This window comes from Nomascus leucogenys, chromosome 15 (assembly GCF_006542625.1).
Source record: "Nomascus leucogenys isolate Asia chromosome 15, Asia_NLE_v1, whole genome shotgun sequence".
In the NCBI taxonomy this organism is placed as follows: domain Eukaryota; kingdom Metazoa; phylum Chordata; class Mammalia; order Primates; family Hylobatidae; genus Nomascus; species Nomascus leucogenys.
The window spans coordinates 52,325,802-52,342,466 of NC_044395.1; the positions used below are offsets into that span (position 1 = coordinate 52,325,802).

General features: G+C 36.4%; 1 protein-coding gene and 1 long non-coding RNA gene across 18 annotated transcripts in view; one reads left to right on the forward strand and one right to left on the reverse strand.

Annotated features, from left to right (window-relative positions):
• Nucleotides 1-16,665, forward strand: part of DLG2 (discs large MAGUK scaffold protein 2) — a 2,190,999-nt gene that overhangs the window by 1,346,316 nt on the left and 828,018 nt on the right. The window lies entirely within an intron of this gene.
• Nucleotides 278-16,380, reverse strand: LOC115838573. The gene is made up of 3 exons (XR_004033585.1): nucleotides 16,297-16,380; nucleotides 15,020-15,026; nucleotides 278-287 (listed from the first exon to the last, which is right to left on the reverse strand). It is a non-coding gene; the product is annotated as an uncharacterized LOC115838573 (long non-coding RNA).

The window sequence follows — 16,665 nt, forward strand, 5'->3', positions numbered from 1 at the left end:
AGATGAGCAAGTAGACTTTTAGAAGCAAAGTAACTTACCTTAATTTATACCATGAGCAAGGAACTGATTTGTAATTGGAGCTCAGGTTCTGAGTCCAAAGAGTCACTACTTTCATACTAATTCTATGCAAGCCTGCATTCATTGATGAAAATGATCAGAAAACTATACTTATTTAGGTAATTATGCAGCTCAAAAATTAATTATTGCTGATGGGTTTTCTGGAAATTTAATAGGTTTAATAATGAAGTAAAAACAATATAGTTTTCAAAATAATTCACTTAACACCTCTGAAAGTTCTATTTAAAGTTTCCTTTACCTTTTGAGACTTCATCATATTTTATTGGGGTAAATGTGTCAAATTCTGAAATAAATAAAATATTTTTGACCTCCTTTGAAATTTGGAAGACAACAGGATATAATTTAGGCATACTCCACCCTTACCCCAAGCTCAGAGCCCAGTGTGGCTGCTGCAGTTCTATCCAAAGGACAGATTGGTTACCTACCTAACACAGAAGATAACATTCATTAAGTCCTTAATAAATTATTCCTGAATAAAAAATATGGTGTTTTATTCCTAAATTTTATCTCTTATAGAGAGCAAGAGATGTTCTTTATTTTTATTTATTTAATTTTTTTGAGACAGAGTCTCGGTCTGTCACCCAGGCTGGAATGCAGTGCTGCGATCTCGGCTCACTGCAACCTTCACTTCCCAGGTTCAAGCGATTCTCCTGCCTCAGCCTCTGGGATAGCTGGGATTACAGGCATGCGCCAACACACCCGGCTAATTTTTGTATTTTTAGTAGAGACGGGGTTTCACCATGTTGGTCAGGCTGGTCTCGAACTCCTGACCTCAGATGATCCACCCGCCTTGGCCTCCCAAAGTGCTGGGATTACAGGTGTGAGCCACTGCACCTGGCCAAGAGGTATTCTTTAAAAAGCTAGCTCAATTTCCCCATTTTTACTTATGCATAATAACTTTAAGATATTACTTAATAACTTTAAGATAATAAACTCATACGACTCAATAAATTAAAAACAGAGTGGTTGTTTATCAAGAAGGACCTAGGTTAGAATATGGAGAGTTAGGCCAACAGCTGCAATTTCCAGTCTTGCTCTGTATCTTCTAGAACTTGCCTCCTATTATGTTACAGTGTTACAAGCTGAATGGTGTACTGTATTATCTTTCATGAACCTTTATACCCTAGTCTGTTATATGGCTGCTATTACATGCAGATTCTTTTTCTGGCGGTGGCGATGCGTGGTCCAGGGAGGGAAGGAAAGATAGCATTAGACAGGAGGTTCATGTCCCCATTTTGTTTTTTTTCTGCAGAACATCTAGTTATTGCCTAATTGGGGAAATTTAGCTTGCCTTTTAGACAATGTTTTTTAAATTAGGTGTGATTATTTCTGATGAGTTCTAGATTGTCCATATAATCATCTCTTCACTTCAGCAATGGCTTAGTTTAAGAGAATCATTCTTATTGGAACTCTCATTATATGAAGTTTTTACCCATCTGAGCCTTTACGATATCTTTATTTTTATTTATTTATTTTTTGAGACAGAGTCTCACTGTTGTCACCCAGGCTGGAGTGCAATGGCGTGATCTTGGCTCATTGCAACCTCTGCATCCCAGGTTCCAGCAATTCTCCTACCTCAGCCTCCCGAGTAGCTGATATTACAGGTGCCTGCCACCATGCACGGCTAATTTTTGTATTTTTAGTAGAGACAGGGTTTCACCATGTTGGCTAGGCTGGTCTCAAACTCCTGAGCTCAGGTGATCCATCCACCTCGGCCTCCCAAAGTGCTGGGATTACAGGCGTGAGCCACCGTGCCCAGCCTATGATATCTTTAAATTGTGATTGAAAAGTAGGGTGTGATGACCTTTTGTCTTATATTTCATGGAATCTAAAAAGAAAATATTGAGATAAAAAATGAATCAATGACTAAATCTACTTGCAAAGATCTTGCCTGGACTATTAGAACTGCCTTTTAACTGGCTTTTTGCCTCCAATGCACCACAAAATCTATCCACCTAAAGCTGCCAGAATATTTCCAACACACACCCGCCCCTGCACCTCCCCCCTTCCCCAGACACACACACACACTGCCTTGTCATTCTGCTTAAGATCCTTCATTGGCTCCACGCTGCTTTCAGATACAGTCCAAATTCCTTAGTGTGACAGAGAAACCCCTATAACCTACTCACTGACCAACTTTAAACCTTAAACCAAGCTTGTCCAACCTACAGCCTGTCTGCCTGATACAAATTTGTAAACTTTCTTAAAACATTATGAGATTTTTTGCAATTTTTTTTGTTTTTTAGCTCATTAGCTATTGTCAGTTTTAGTGTATTTTATGTGTGGTCCAAGATAATTCTTCTTCCAGTGTGGCCCAGGGAAGCCAAGGATTGGACCCCCCTGCCTTTACATCTAATTTATCTCCCTTCCCACTTCCCAAGTACTTTATTCTTCTGAAAAATAAGAAGTACCACCTTTTGGATATACTATGTAATTTCTTGCATCTAAACTTTCATTCTCTATCAAGTTTGACAAGGCTTAATAGAGTCTTTTTTATGTTAAGGTCAAACCCAGATAAGATATAGGTGCCAGATTCTGATAGAGATTATAAAAATCAGAACTACTACTGATAAAAAGCTAGCTTGGAAGAATTGGCTACGGTAGGCAGCCAAAGGGCTTGCTAACATATCCCTGGACTCAATTTACCCTTCAAATTATCAGTTTCTCTTGCAGAGGCATAGCTTCTCCTAGCTAACCTTATCTTATAGTGAAAAGAGAATGCTAGGCTCTAGCAGGCAGGCTGACTCCCAAGAGGCAGGGGTGAGCTGAGCTTTCCTAGTCCCATTTTTCAAACTTACCTAGCATAAAACTTCCGTCTTCTAGGGATGGGGAAAGAGGTCCAGAGAATTAGCCTGGAGAAGTCTCTCCACTGGTAACTATAGGCATGAGGTGAGAATAACTTACCACATATGTCGTTACTCTGAGCCTGGAAAATCATTTCCTCTCTTGTCTCTCTGCCAAATTCCTGCCGCCTCTGCAAATCCAGCTTCAGTGACATTTCTTTTTGTCTGTAGCTTTCCTTGGTCTACTTTTTCCCCACCTCGCCTAGACTTCCAGCCAATATGGCCATGTTATTTTTCATCACACTCTATAGTCATTCCATCATGATGTCAATTTAGTGAAATGATTAGCTATTGTAGTCTGTGAAATCCTTAAAGGCAGGGCAGTATTATGTGTCATCAATACCTAAGACAAAGTTCAGAACCTGTAAGCATTTGATAAATAGAGGGGGTGTTTTCCAAAATACTTAAAAGAAACTATTGAAGATAACCTACTTTGATGATTGCCTACTAAATGACAGGAGCTGGGCTGGAAATTTATTCATATTAACTTGTCTAACCTACACAACAGCTGTGTGAGACTGAAGATATTAGTTCCATTTTACAGGGGAAGAAATAGGTTTATAGAAAAACTTTGCCTATTTAGCTAATTATTTGTGCTACCAATATTTAATAATAAATTGACTTGTTTTTACATGAACCCTTGTGCCTCTCTGATCTTTGGGTCATCTGTCAGCTGGAATTACTTTTGTTTTTCTGCATATAAATCAAACGGAGATAAAGGTCATTGCATGAGGAGAAAAACTCATGCTCTAATGTGTTTTTGCTTTATTTAATAAGTTTATATAAAATGGGTAAGGGAGAATATAAATTTAGAGATTAGGACTTTAATACTGACTTTTTCATGTTTTCAATGAGGGGATATATGCTCCATATTGTTTATAATACATAATGTAAATTATACTACTCATTAATGATAACTCAAAAGGTAGGGTGCTGTCGGTTGAGATAGTTAGGATTTGCGCATTGCCCATTTAGTCTAACTTGGCAATATTCTTTCTTGTCTACCTAACCTTATTAATTCTGTTTTATTTTAACCATAACTTCTCACCTCGTACCTGATTGGATTTATTTCTTTTATATATCTAAGCTCACTTAGCTAGCCTTCAATTGTTTTGGTCAATGGTAAGTTATATGTAATAAAAACTGCCTCATCTTTAGAATACACAGGGTAAATTATAAAAAGTTGTGAGATTCCTAGATAATTTACTGAATTGGTTACTAACAAATTTAAAAAGTACTAATTTTGAAACAATAGTAGCTAACATGTATGGAATGTATAATGTATGCCAAATAATCCTTTTAATTGCTAGATGTGCATTTTTTTTCTAGACATCTTCACAAAAATGTAGGGATTAGTTACTTTTCTTCCCCATTTTTAGACGAGACAATAAAACTTCAGAGAGAGTTTAAGCAACTTACTCATAGCAACACTGAGTGAGTTTAGCATTAGAATTCAAATCTTGGATGACTCACATTAAAACCTTGCTTTTTAAAACAATGCACTACCAAAAGAACAATTTCCACTTTCTGGGAGCTGATCACTGTTTCTGGAGATGGACAAAATTGAATGTAATTCTATCTCTACAAATAGCAAGCTTTAAGATCCTAGTTATGTTACTCAATATCTCTACCACTTCCTTTTCTCACCTCTTAGATGGGTACAATGCCTATATCGCAGGGTTACTTTATTAAAAGACCTAGTACATGAAGAATTTAGTGCCATACCTGGTACTTGGTGGATATTCAATCAATGTTAAATCATTTTCACTTACACACAAAAACTCATTTCTGTGTTTCCAAAAATGTTTTCACATTTTGTATTTGAGTCTCAGAAGAACCCTGCAATAAGAGGGATTATTATCCCTGTTTCTCAGTAGAGCAAATAAAGGCTCAGAAAAACCAAGAGGCTTTCTTTTGGTCATACACACCTCATAAGCAACAGAGCAAGGACTTCACATTTCTCACTTCTTTTCATTATAGCATGTATGCCTCCTGGAAAAACATGTAAAGTGAAGGCAGAAAGCAGAGGATGTCAATGAAATCTAAAAGGCGCCTATATGAAAAAATTATTTTACAAAAACTTCTGCTCAATCTTCTATCCCTCCTGTCCCTGAGAGGCAATAATATAGAATGAAGTAAGGTTGCATTCCATTAGAAATATTGTTGCCTTTGCTCAGTGAAGACCATGATCTGAGTTGACATCTGATCATATTTACTTATTTCAGCGCTATAGATACTCAGCCTTTACTGAGGACTGCTTTGTAATAGGCTAGAGGCTACATTGGGTAATACCAGAGTGAGCTAACTTAGTTGTTGGGAGTGATCTTGTTGGTCTTTGTTAATGAAATCTGCAAGCCCCTTATGTAATGCATTACTATATTATGGATCTGGTTACTACTTTGAGGGGTCTGACCATCCAGAAAATGGTACTTTCAAACAAGTTTTCTCTCTCTGATCATCACACAGTATCCTAAAATACTTTGCACGCATAGGCTGAAGGTAGAGATAGTCAAAGCAATCTGCTCATCATCTTGCAGTTTGCATTTAGTCTTTCAGAACTATTTCTCCCACTTCTGCCTTGTTTATGAACAGAGTGAGACAGTCATGCCTGGGTGGATCATCTCCCATATTTGCCTAGGAATCCTCTCTTTCTCTACTGGGCTTCAGGAGGTTAGACTGTGGCTTTAAAGGTTTTCCTGTGAGTCAGAATCTTAGGGTAAAGTCTCACTTATTTAGAAGAACTTGCTTGTAACCCTATCTCTAGACCTAAATGAATTACCTTTCTTCAAACTAAGAGAGTGAGTCATGTCTCATTTCCCCCATGAGCTGAGATGCAGAGGCCATTTTTCTCTCTGCAGTTCAGAAGGCTTAAATTGCAATTATTTTTTTGATCCCTCACTGTCAGTGCTACAATGAAGTTTTTCTGTATTAAAAAACATAGGTCAATGAAGGCCAAGGTTTGGCTGATTCTTGTAATTTTTCTAATTTCCTCACAAAAGCTTGGGCCGATATTTTTTAATTCCAAGTTTGTGGCTTTATCACAGAAGCATTATTCGTTAATGACTGTGCTGTTTCCCATTTTTGAAAGAGAAATTTTTTTGTTACATTTGAAAGAACTTAAACATGAGAAACTTAAGGATTAACGTTTTAATTCGATATAATGATTAGAAACTCTTCATCACGGCAGGTTTCCTTTCATTATAAAAGGAAGTTGACAGTTTCTGTTCAATTAGTGTTCATTGAAATGTTTTTAAATGAAATTATTGCTGAGTAAAGGACTCCAAAAGAATATGACGTGATTAAGGGCCTTGCTTTTCAACTTTTTTATGAAGAGATTACTGATGAAAAAAGAATTCTTGCAAAGTTCACAGAACATATTTCTGTGCATGAGCAATATTTAAGTCTCAGTTCATTATAAAAGTAAATGTCACAAAAGCTTCTCCCCACTATAAATGTTTGTGATCCCTATATTAACTGACTTTTAATTATGTCAACATAGTTCAATGAAACAAAGTTTACAAGGCCTATTTTGGTGGAATCCATTATCTGCGACTATGGTGCTTTGGTAGAGTTTAGATATCACTGTCTTGACTTCATAGTATAATTTCAAATGTTTTATTTAGTTTCATTTAGGGGTTTTTCTATTGATACATTAGCATTCTCTATGCAATTTCATTTGGGGGTAAATAGACCTAGCTCTCATGAGCACTGGAGGTCAATGCTTTTAATGACTCTGAGATTTAGTTACACATCTTATTCTATCTTAGAACTACTTGGTTCTTGCAAATAAATTCTAGCTGAACTCCCTGAATCTAAATACTTACCTCTTAAGTCTTTTAACAAATAACTGCAAAATATCTTTTCAGTCATAGGTATTCCATCTTTATAGCTTCTTATTACCTAAAGTATCAAATAGAAATCTATTATCACCCTCATCTTGGAGGCCTTCTATACTTTTCCCTTCCTGATAGCATTAATAAAATAATAATACTATTGACAATAGCTAACATTTATTTATTAATCTTTATTTCATACTTTCTTATACTCTAAGAAATATTTAAGTGTAGGTATTCATTTAATCCTTACAATAATCCTAGGAAATTAATATTATTATTAATTATTATTCATAATTTATGAGAGAGAAAACTAAAGCTTGGTGATATTAACTAAATTTTCCAAATGTACATTGTAAATAATTAATGGATTGTTAATTATTTAATATCATATATCAATTTAGTGAAGTGATTAGCTAGCCAGACTCATCTACCTTCCCTCAGAAATATTTTTAATTAATTATTATTGTTCCACTGCCTACAAGCTTTACTAGAATCAAGGACTGCCTCTCTCCTCTTTCCATACTGATTTTTTAATCCAAACTCCATTTCTTTGCTTTTCCATTTAATGCATGACCCTTCCCTGCACTAGTAATCCAAGTTCACCTATTGGCTCTCACCTGATCACAGTTGTCTCATTACAGTTGTTGGAAACCTCAAAGTCATTATTAATGACATCTTCTCCTTCTATATGAAATAGACGAATAAAGTATTTGTGTGTGTGTGTGTGTGTGTGTATGTGTCTAAGAGAGAGAAAAATATGGAGGCAGAGAAGGAGAGAGGTAGAAGTAAGGAAGAGAGAAGAAAGGAGGTTAGAGAGATGGAGGGAGGAAGAGGTAAAGAAGGAGAGAGAGATAGAAAGAGACTTATGCAACACTGACTAAAACATGCAGCTGCTACCCAGTGAAGATACATTGATTAGAGCAGGGAATAGGGAGAACAGATTCCCAGGGAGCTTTACTCTGAAGTCATTTTAATATCCTAATAGTGTTAAGAGAAGTCTTACTTGAGTCCATGAAAATTCTATGGTTTGAAAAGAAAAGAAGAGTATTCCTAAGAAGTCCAAAGATTTAGCCCTGGCCCCCCAACACTATCTAATTGCGTAATCACAGGCACAGTCCACCTAGTCTAGATCTCAGTTTCATATCTGTAAAATGGATATAACCATCCCGACCTCATAGGATTGTTGTAAGAATCAAATGTGATACTTTTATGATGATGAAAATGCAATGGAGGTTAGGCCCTAAAGGTGCTTGTGAATTAGTGAGATGATAAAATCTGGGATATGGACAGAGCTTAATAAAACACCAAATACTTTTATTTATACAGAAATAGAAATATGTATATGTAAAGAAGACAGATAATAGGTAACAATTATTATTTGGTACTTATTTTATGCTGGATGCATGTATCAACCCATTTAATCTCCCACAACAATTATATGACATAAACACTGTTATCAAACCCACTTTACGTATGAGGAAACTCAGGCCCAAAGTGTAGAGTAATCTGATCAAGATCAGATATTTAAAAAGCATCGAAGTTAGGATTCTAAACTGGAGAGTTGACCTCCAGATCTTGTACTCTTAACTATCCTCTCTGCTTCTGCAGAGAGTTGGGAAAGCTTAGGCATCAACCCCAGCCTTTGGTAACAGTAAAGGGATTCTAACATTACAAAGCTCACCAGCACAGCTCCTTTCCATGGCTCAGGGGCATCTCTGAGTCAGATTTACCTCTCAACAGCATGCCCTGTCCTCTCTCAGACACTTGTTGACCATTATGGCCCTTAGGCTATTGAAAATAGTTTATTTGAGGGAAAAAAATTGAGTGTGCCATATAGATCTTGCTATTCAAAACCTTGGAACATAGAAGTGCATTAGCATGCTAAAAGTACCATTTAAGAGAATTTTCATTTTCAACTGAGATTTTTCTGCATGGCCATACTTAAGCAGCATGAAAGTAAAATATAATTTTAGCCAGCCATCTTTAAAAGTTATTCCATATTCTGGTTAACAATATTGCAATTGCTTCCTTAACATTAGAGTATCTTAACTGTTTACTAGAGTAGACCACAAGACTGAGCTAAGTGTATGATGAAAGCAAATTTACTCAGGAGAGCTATTGACTTTTTTTACCCCCTTGCACTCCTATTACATGAGAAGGCTTAACCACCTGTCTTATATATAATATGCTGTGAGTTTTTAAAAGCAGTAGAGTGGAGCATCACTGGAAGGGACTGTAAGGTCTGAGCTTTTCAGCCCTTGATACAGAGCTAGGTGTACATTACTGTGCATGGACTACAAGGACAACACGTAATAAAGACCTTGGAAGAGAAAGGAGATGAAGTAATCTGAGAAGGTTAAAAACATGGTAATGGCAGTAAAAGGATACATGCTGGTAAGAGGAACTGAGAGTGATAAAACCTAGGTTAATGGATTCCTAGGTCTACCATTTATTGATGATATGATTCAGGGGCCTCTCACTGAACCACTCAGTGTATCTTCTACCTCAATTTAGAAATAGGGTTGCTAATTCTGGCTGTGCATATTCCGTAGAGTTTGTATGAGAATGAAATTCATTCATTTATCCAACAAATATTTATTGAGTACCTGCTCATGCTGGACACTATCTATATATAGATGATACATTGTAAGCAAAATAACTAGTTTTTATCCATAATGAAGTAATTCAGTTATGTAATGTAAACATCACACAAAAGTCACAAAAGAGCTTTACAAACTAGTTTCCATGAAAGCTATAACAGGATGTCCTGAGTAAGGTATAGGGCAGTGGTGCTCAGCTGGGCATAATTTTGTTTCCCTAGGAGGCATTAGGTCATGTCTGGAAACCTATTTAATTTTCACATCTGGGAGAAGGAAGGATTACTGGCATCTAGCAAATAGAGGACAGGGATCTGGTAAGCCTCCTACAATGCACAATGAAGCTAAGATTTAAATGATAAGTGGGAGAGCATTCTGGAGAACAGGTGGGAGAAGATTTGAGGCAGAAGAACTGGCATTTGCATAGGAACCAACATGAGAATGGGATTTATTACATCCTAAATAATGGAAGAGGGCCTGTGGGGCTAGGTCACAGAGAAGGGGGAGATGGGACAAGCTGACCCTGGTGACAGACAGTGCCAAATTATTCCATCAGAGGGTCTTGATGAAGTGGATGTGAAGGCTCCTGAGATTTGACTTGAGAAATGGAGTGGGCGGAGCTGGGATTTACTGGATGAGCAAGTTGAAAGAGAAGCAGATTTGAGGAGGGAAGAAGGAGGATGAAAGCTCAGCTTTTGGAGCTGTTAAATCTGAGAGGTCTGTGAGATACCTGAGCAGAGATGACCAGCAAGCAACAGGATATTCAATTTAGAAGAGAAATCTGAGCCAAAAAAATAAACAAGGGAGCCACTGACATAATAATGTTTAAATGTGTAAATAGGGAGAAGGTGAAAAGTAACAGAGAAGTCCTAGTTATAAAAGTGTTTTGTCAATCAAAACATGCTCTGCAAATATAAAGAATTCCTATCATCAACATCAAGTAAAACATTTTTTACGTCCATCTATTTATTTAAGAAACCTTTGGAGCCCATTGTTATATGCCAGGCAATGCACTAAAGGCTGAGAACAAACTGATGAATATGATTAACACCTGGCCTCAAAAAGAGTCAAGAAAGCAAGTAGGGGAAGAGGCATATTAAATTCTTAATACTGCCCTACAGTTGAGTTCAGGTAGCTTTCCTTCTGTCAAGAAAGTCCAGTGGAGAATGGCTGAGGGCTCTAGATGGGGAAGAAGATGGTGAAGACACACTTCATCTGCCTCACGTTCTATCCAGGTTAGCCCTGGCTTGACTCTGGTCTGAAGTTTAACATGCTGTGATCTAGCATTCTGCAGAACTATGTTCAAACAAGACCTGGAGTCCCACCTACTTCAGTCAACTTCTCTCAGGTCTCTTGTTTTCTTTCCCTTATAGTACTGGGCATATGATTCCAGAGACTCTGCAGTGTGTGGAGAATATCACTGTAATACGATGACTTGCGTCTCTTAAGCAGGTTTGAGGCATGACTGAATTATTGAATATGTAGCACAATTTTATATTATATGGACAGTACACCACAGGTCATATAATTCCCGCTATAAAATATGGCCTCTGCCATTTTGTCATGGAACAGTCATGTGAGTCTTGCCCATCAAGGTGTCACTCTCTCCAATAGGAAAAAATGGGTCAGATGTCAGGTTTGATTTTTTTTTTTTTTTTTTTTTTTTTTGAGACAGAGTTTCACTCTTGTTGCCCAGGCTGGAATACAATGGTGGTGCGATCTTGGCTCACCGCAACCTCTGCCTTCCAGGTTCTAGTGATTCTCCTGCCTCAACCTCCAGAGTAGCCGAGATTACAAGCATGCACCACCATGCCTGGCTAATTTTGTTATTTTTAGTAGAGACCAGGTTTCTTCATGTTGGTCAGGCTGGTTTTGGACCTTAGGTGATCCACCCGCCTCTACCTCCCGAAGTGTTGAGATTACAGGCATGAGCCACCGCGCCTGGACCGTTTTTTTTTTTTTTTTTTTAAGTCATGGCTGAATTCACCATAGATCTTTGTAAATACAGAAAATCCTGGTAAATATACTAACATATTTTTTGAAATTTTAATTAACTTTTATCTATTTAGGCCCCATTAATAGTAATAATATCAAGCAAACTCTTATATTCTAGGTACTGTGCTGGAGCTGGCTGTACATTGGCTTCTGCTCTGTGAGCTTACAGTTTAGTGGAGGAGGAAGAAAATTAAGAAATAAATACTATGAAGGAAAGGGAAGCAAACAGGATTCAGGGAGGAAGAAAACTAGAAGGTTACATCCTTTAGACTAGGGTGTAATGGTGGTTAGGAAAGGTGAATCTACAATTATCTTATATAATTACTGATCACTCGTCAAATGTATATTGGACTAAGAACCAAAAGATGTGAATTTAATCTTAGATCTATTACTTAATTCTTACTTGTTAAATAAATCAATAAAGTTAAATTAATTTCATAAACACTAATAATAGTGCTTACTATGTGCCAGGCTCTGCTCTAAAGTTTTATCAATATTAGATCATTTAATCCTCAACAATCCTATGAGATAAGTACTGCTATCTCACAGGCTCTATTTTACAGAAACTATGGTACTTGGCCATGGTCACAAGGCTAGTTAGTGGTGAACCCAGTTACTTTAGCCTCTGTGAGCCTATTTCTCTATCTGTATATTACGAATAAGACCTTTATGGGGATGCCATGTGGGAAAGTAGCTTTTTAAGCAGTAAAACGATAGATATGCATTGTTATAATTTTAGTGTCAGTTGTAATGTCAATATTACAATGATGTAGGCTCTGAACTTTAAATACTTTGGGGAAACCAGAAATTTTAAGATAGAGGACCTCACCCTCCAGAGAGTTTACTCTATTACAGGAGAGAGATTACCAGCATATATGACATAGTACATACTTCAAAATTACATGAAGTGGTTCTGCTAAATTTAAGGCCATACCTGTAAGTGCTGAGTTGTGAGGAAAATGGGATTGTTGATGATTAAAATATATCTATAGATAATTGAATTATGGCTCTGAAAGAACTTGAGAGATGGTTGCATCTAATCCTTTCATTTTAAAATTGAGTCATTGAAACATGTCAAAGCAAAATGACTGAACCAAGATCTTACAGCTAAATTAGAGCAAGAACCATAACTAGAAGTAAGGTCCTGGATGTTAAAGTCTTGGTCTTTTCCTCTGATTAAACTTATCCATATCCTCTGCTTCCCTTCCTGCTGGAAGGTCATTGCTTTCTAAGCTTTTCTTCTTCCCCAACCCCTCTTCAAGGAGACAGATTGAACTGCAAGATTACAACATTAAATGATGAGTGCTTATCACTTACGATAAGTCCCAGGAGTATGAGACTTCCTGATGGTTTCTCTAGAAACTTAAAAAAATTTAAATAGCTTCAATGAGGTACAGTTTGATGAGTTTTCACCTATGAAACCATCAATTCAAGATAATAAGCATATCCATTACCCCCCTGCAAATTTCTTCATGCCTTTTTGTAATCCCTCCAGACTTTTGTAATCCTTCCCTCCAACTACCTTACCCTACCTGCTCTACCTCCCCATTCCCAGTCAACTATTACTCTCCTTTCTGTCTTTATACATTAAATTGCATTTTCTATAATTTTATATAAGCGAAATCATATAGTATGTACTTTTTGTTTGTCCTCTTTCACTCAACATGATCATTTAAAGATTAATCCATGATTTTGCATGTATCAATAGTTCATTCTTTTTTATTGCTGAACACTATTCTGTTGCATGCAAATATCACAATTGTTTAATCTATTCATCTGTTGATGTTATTTCAAGCTTGTGGCTATTACAAATAAAGCTGCTATGAATATTTGTATAAAAGTCTTTGAATAGTCATGTGCTTTTATTTATCCTCAGTAAATGCCTAGGAGCAGAATCATTAAATCCCAGGATAGGTACATGTTTAACTTAAGAAAAAAATACTGACCTGTTTCCGAAGGAGTTGTACCATTTTTTATATTCTCACCAGCAGTGTATGAGAGTTCCAATCTTCCACATCATCACCAACACTTAATATGGTCAGTCTTTTTAAATATTAACCATTCTAACAGGTATGTAGTGGTATCTTAATGGGGTTTTAATTTTCATTTCTCTAACAAGTCATGATGTTGATTATCTTTTCAGATGCTTATTTGATACCTGTATCTTCACTTTCTGTTCAAATCTTTGGCACATTTTTGGGGGATGTTTTTTCTGATTGAATTTTAAGAGTTATTTGTTTTTTAGAAACAAGTCCTTTATGAGATGTATAAGTATCTCCTTTCATTCTGTGGCTTCTCTATTTTCTTAACAATATTTTTTAAAGAACAGAAATTTTTGATTTTAATGATGTCTGATTTATCAGTTTGTTCTTTTATGGATTTTGCTTTTTGTATTCTACCTAACCCAAGGTCATAAAGATCTTCTCTCATGTTTTTCTTTAGATGCTTTATTTAGGTTTTACATCTAAGTATATAACCCACTTTGAGTTAATATGTAAAAAGAGGTGTGAATCAAAGTTTGTTGTTTTGCATATGGATAACCAATTGTCCCTGCATCATTTATTGAAAATATTATCTTTCCTTTATTAAGTTGCCTTTGTACCTTCATTAAAAATCACTTATCTAGGCCGGGCATGGTGGCTCATGCCTGTAATCCCAGCACTTTGGGAGGCCAAAGCAGGCGGATCACGAGGTCAGAAAATCGAGACCATCCTGGCTAACACAGTGAAACCCTGTCTCTACAAAAAATACAAAAAAAAAAAAAAAAAAAAATTAGCTGGCCGTGATGGCAGGCGCCTCTAATCTCAGCTACTACTCGGGAGGCTGAGGCAGGAGAATGGCATGAACCCGGGAGGCGGAGCTTGCAGTGAGCTGAGATCGTGCCACTGCACTCCAGCCTGGGCGACAGAGGGAGACTCCGTCTCAAAAAACAAAACAAAAAAAAGACAAAAAAACCCCCCAAAAAACAGTTATCTATAGATGTCCTGTAGTCACTATTCTGTTCCATTGATCTATTCGCATATCTGTATGCCAATGCCACACTGTCTTGACTACATAAGCTTTATAATAAGTCTAGAAATCGGATTTTTTTTCAATTCCATTTTTAAGTTATTTTGGCTACTATGTATTTTTTTATTTTCTATATGATTTTAGAATATGCTTATTAATTTCTCTAAATAAATAAACACCCACTGGGATTCTGATTGGGATTGTATTGACTCTATAAATCAGTTTTCAGAGGGTGAAATCTCAACAATATTATATCCTCTTTTTTCTTTTTTTGTAGTTTTCAGTGTACATGCCTTGCACACTTTAAAAATCAGGTTTATATAATCCCAGCACTTTGGGAGTCTGAGGCAGGCAGATCACCTGAGGTCAGGAGTTTGAGACCAGCCTGGCCAACATGGCAAAACACTGTCACTATGAAAAATACAAAAATTAGCTGGGCATGGTTGTGTGCGCCTATAGTCTCAGCTATTTGGGAGGCTGAGGCATGAGAATTGCTTGAACCTGGGAGGCAGGGGTTGCTTGGTTGATAGAGTGTGATTCCGTCTCAAAAAAAAAAAAAATTAGGTTTATCCCTAAGTAGTTAATATTTCAAAAATTTATTGTAAATTGCATTATTTTTTATTTTAATTTCTATGCATTTATTGCTAGTATATAGAGATACAGTTGATCTTTGGATATTAATCTTGTGTTCTACAATCTTGTTAAATTTGCTAAAGGTTCTACTAGCATTTCTTTAGAATTTATGAGATTTTCCACAGATAATTATGTCATGCGTAATAAAAGCATTTTTATTTCTTTGTTTCCAATCTGTATTTATTTTTCTTGCCTTGTTACACTGTTTGGAAACTCTCGGACAGTGTTGAATATAAGTGGTGAGAAGGGACATACTTGTCTTGTCCTAAGAGTTTTTTGTTAGAACCAGAAATAGATATTGGATTTTGTAAAATGTTGTTTCTGTGCCTACTAAGATAATCGTTAAGTCGTTAATTTGTTTTGTTTCTTTAAAAAAAAGTTAATAAATTCTCCTAATGCTATCCCTCCCCTAGCCCCTCATGCCACAACAGGCCCCAGTGTGTGATGTTCCCCTCCCTGTGTCCATTTGTTCTCATTGTTCAACTCCTACTTATGAGTGAGAACATGTGTTTGGTTTTCTGTTCCTGTGTTAGTTTGCTGAGAATGATGGTTTCCACCTTCATCCATGTTCCTGCAAAAGACGTGAACTCATCCTTTTATATGGCTGCATAGTATTCCATGGTGTATATGTGCCACATTTTCTTTATCCAGTCTATCACTGATGGGCATTTGGGTTGGTTCTAAGTCTTTGCTATTGGGAACAGTGCCACAGTAAACATACATGTGCATTTGTCCTTATAGTAGAATGACTTATAATCCTTTGGGTATATACCCAGTAATGGGATTGCTGGGTCAAATGGTATTTCTAGTTCTAGATCCTTGAAGAATCGCCACACTGTCTTCCACAATGGTTGAATTAATTTACACTCCCACCAACAGTGTAAAAGTGTTCCCATTTCTCCACATTCTCTCCAGCATCTGTTGCTTCCTGACTTTTTAATGATCGCCATTCTGCCTTGAGATGGTATCTCATTGTGGTTTTGATTTGCATTTCTCTAATGACCAGTGATGATGAGGTTTTTTTCATATGTTTGTTGGCTACATAAATGTTTTCTTTTGAGAAGTGTATGTTCATACCCTTCGCCCACTTTTTGATGGGGTTGTTTTTTTCTTGTAAATTTAAGTTCTTTGTAGATTCTGGATATTAGCCCTTTGTCAGATGGATAGATTGCAAAAATTTTCTCCCATTCTCTGGGTTGCCTGTTTATTCTGATGCTAGTTTCATTTGCTGTGCAGAAGCTCTTTAGTTAGATCCCATTTGTCTATTTTGGCTTTTGTTGCCATTGCTTTTGGTGTTTTCCTGACAGGTTGATAGGTTCAGCAATCCACCATGGTGCATGTATATCTATGTAACAAACCTGCATGTTCTGCACATGTACCCCAGAACTTAAAGTATAATAAAATAAATAAATGAATAAATAAAATAATGTTTATTATCTCATAATTACCATTTGTGAAAATAGTTAACATATGAATAAATTCATTATTTAATTTTCAGGAAAAGAAAACTTAATAAATTTCATTGGTTCATTTGTAAATGTTAAACCAATTTCATATTCCCAGGATAAAGCCTACTTGGTTATGATGCATTATCCTTTTTATATATTGTTTGATTAAATTTGCTAAAAAATTGTTTTAGAATTTTTGCATTTATATTCATGAGGGTTTATTGAT